Here is a 3,048-nt window from a genome sequence, read left to right on the forward strand (position 1 = left end):
GATGGGGGCTAGGCAACTTACAGAGCCGAATCCTGAAGTGCTGGGCACCTGCTAAGCACCTGTAGCCCCCACTGAGCTCCAGCCACCGGGATAGGATCAGGCCCACCCACTTGTGTAGGAATTGCAGCACCGCTTGGGATCTGATCCTGGACTGACCCCTAGGGAAAGGTCCCTCCTATATAGCCACCTGCCAGCTGCCCTCGGGTTGGAAAGAGATGCTCTCCATGGAAGAAGGCGGCACAAAGCCACACCTGACTACTCCAGCCGGTCACTCCGAGAGAGGGACGGCCCCTTCGCCGCCAACAAGACGCCTTTCCCCATCGTTCCAGCTAGTCCTGGAGCCAGGACGCGGCTCTGCAGGGAGCCACAGGCCTGCCCGAGCCGTGCTAGGCAGGAATAACTCTGGCGGAGGGGGAAGTGGCAGACCTCCCCCTCTTGCTCCTCTGCTCCAGTCCCCCATAGCCAATGCCCTGACCCCCCTCACTGGGTCAGTCAGCGCCCTGCCCTGCTGCGATGGTATCTCCTCCATGGTGCAGCCTGCCGCTCCCGAGAGCCCATTCCGAGACCCGGAGCGAGTGGCAGAGTCTCAGGCTTTAAGGCCAGAAGGGACCGTCGTGGTCTTCTCGTCTGCACGTCGCAGGCCACAGAGCCTCGCCCACCCACTCCTGCCATAGACCCCTGACCTCCACCTGAGTTCCTGACGTCCTCACACCAGGATTTAGAGGCTCTGGGTTACAGAGAAGCCAGAGTCATCACGTGTTTCCGAGGAGGCGGCCGGAAGGGCAGGGCCTGCCCTCGATTTGCTCCCCAACGAAGCAGCAGCAGACTTGGTCGACCCTCGGAAGGAAAAGTGGGGCCCTGCCTCTGGAGTAGGGTGCCCCCCCCCGAGTCAGCACCAAGCCCCAGTGCGGTCCCAAAAGGGGTCGGTGTCACCAGAGCTACCACCTTTCCCAGGCGGGACTCAGGGGCAGCAAAGATCCCATCATGCTGCCTACAAGACAGGAGGGCCGAGGTTCTGGGGTTCAGTTGAGCAAGAAGGAGGGACCCAGCACCCACAGGGGTCTGAGCTGTTCCAGGGGAGGGGCGTTACGGGACGGGGCGAGGGATGGAATCCCTCCAGGCATCACACCTCATATCCTGGGCAAATTCTAACTGGATTAACTCCACTTTGCCTCCCCTGGGGTGTAATCTAGACAAAACATTTTCCAGCCCACCTGCAGATAGTCCAGTAATAAGCATGAATAGACAGAGGAGCATGCTTGGGGACGGACAGACAGATTCCCACTATCTACGGCTCTCCCAGAGTAGATCCTATTTATTCTACTCCCTGACTCCTGCAGTTTAGCCCCTTCTCTTCTCCTGCTCAGCATTCATTTTCCATGCACCCTTCCGAAGAAACCCAACATGTGTAGCTCCTGCTGGAGGGAGGATTTCTCCCCACTCGCTAGGGCAGGGGTGGGACAGGGCTAGTGCCCCACGCTGTGCTAGGGGGAACCGCCATGCCCTGGCTGGGAGCTGTATGCCACGGCCCTGCTTTCAGTCATGCCGCAGGGCAAAGCCGGTGCTGAGCCAGCTGCCAAGAGCAGCCAGGAGGCAGAATTAATCAAACCGAGCGGCCTCAGAGTCCCAGCTTCCAGGCCCGGACTGGCATTTGCGATAGGCTTCCGGGCCTGCCATCCTCAGCTCTTGATCCTCCAGCTTCTTAAAGATCTCCTATCAGAAGCCTCCCTCTGGGCGGGTGCGTGGGGTGCCCAGCAGCTGGCGAAGCAGAGCATCGGGTGCCATCCTCTCTAGTTTAGTCACTAGAGGCTCACCAGCCGCATCCTCCCCCTGGCAGAGGAAGGCAGTGGGCAGTTTAGAGAGCTCGTGAATTGCAGCTGCAGAGGCATCTGAGCAGGGCTGGCATTAGAAGCAGCACAAGCTGGCTGGGCAAATTGGCCCCAAGTGGCAGAACGTTGCAGGCTGCAGCCAAGAACACTTCTGCCAACGCTGCTGACCCCGGGCACCGCGGCAGGTCCCCAGGGCAGGCTCTGCTCACGTCAGACGAACCTTCATTAGCCGCCTCCCCCCATCTTCCTGTCAGAGGCTGGGGACGGGGGGCGCAGATGCCCGTGCAGGGTGATGAGGGTGCAGGCGGGTGGATAGAAAGGAGCCAAGCGGCCCGCAGTCTGGGGAGATGGAAATCCAGAGGCAAATGCTGCAGCTTGAGCCTGTCTCAGATGCAGACTGGGGGGCTCCCCTCTGTATGAGTCAGGCTAGTACATGTGAAATACATGCCTGGGATTCACATGCAGTGAGCTGTGCGTGCCCACAGGGCTAGGGCAGGAGGTCACCCTGGGTCATAGAGCGCATGTCAGTGAATCATGTCTGCATATGCAGCATCATCCTCCCCATGATTTGTAGCCCAGGCGCCCCACAGTGCTATGCGGACACATGGTGAGACAGCCACCCGCCCAGACAAGCTGCATTATAACAGACTGGGGTGTGGCGTGGCGAAGGGACTTGCCCAATGTCATCCAGCGGGCCAGTGGCAGACTTGGGAGTCAGCTCAGATCATCAAAGGGATCTCAGCACCTAACTCCCATTGATTTCACTGGGAGTTAGGCACCTCTGAGGGCCATAGCAGAGTACAAAAGCTGCCAGGTTGTCCAAAGACATCAGCAGGACCCAGTAGAGAGGAGTTGAGGGGATTTAAATAACCTGCAAACACACAGAACACCATTGCATGACACGTCAGTCCAGGCCCCCATCCACAGTGCACCAGCTGCCTCATAACAGGACAAGGCAATCCTTCCTCATGACTAGGAGCCAGGAAGCCAGGGATTTTATAGAGGGCTTCCCTACCCAGAACCCTTTGCAGAGAAGAGAAGTCCCACCCTCATGTTGCTGGATGACTGACAGTTTCTCTAGCCAATCAGCTTTTTTGCCATCACTTCTGGTTATATAAGGGCTTCACCACCCCTATTGACACAGATCTGGGACTTGGATGCAAGGGTTCATTTAGGTGCCCAACTCCCATTGATTTAATTGGGAGTTAGGAGCTTAAAT

The 3,048-nt window shown here is 58.2% G+C and overlaps 1 long non-coding RNA gene across 1 annotated transcript; it reads right to left on the bottom strand.

Moving 5' to 3' along the window:
* Positions 1-399: 399 nt before the first annotated feature.
* Positions 400-2,791, bottom strand: LOC137157237 (uncharacterized). The gene is made up of 2 exons (XR_010921039.1): positions 2,701-2,791; positions 400-1,830 (listed from the first exon to the last, which is right to left on the bottom strand). It is a non-coding gene; the product is annotated as an uncharacterized lncRNA (long non-coding RNA).
* Between the last annotated feature and the right edge of the window lie 257 nt (positions 2,792-3,048).

This window comes from Emydura macquarii, unplaced genomic scaffold, assembly GCF_026122565.2.
Source record: "Emydura macquarii macquarii isolate MOO-44397 ecotype Brisbane River unplaced genomic scaffold, CSIRO-AGI_Emac_v2 contig_306, whole genome shotgun sequence".
In the NCBI taxonomy this organism is placed as follows: Eukaryota; Metazoa; Chordata; order Testudines; family Chelidae; genus Emydura; species Emydura macquarii.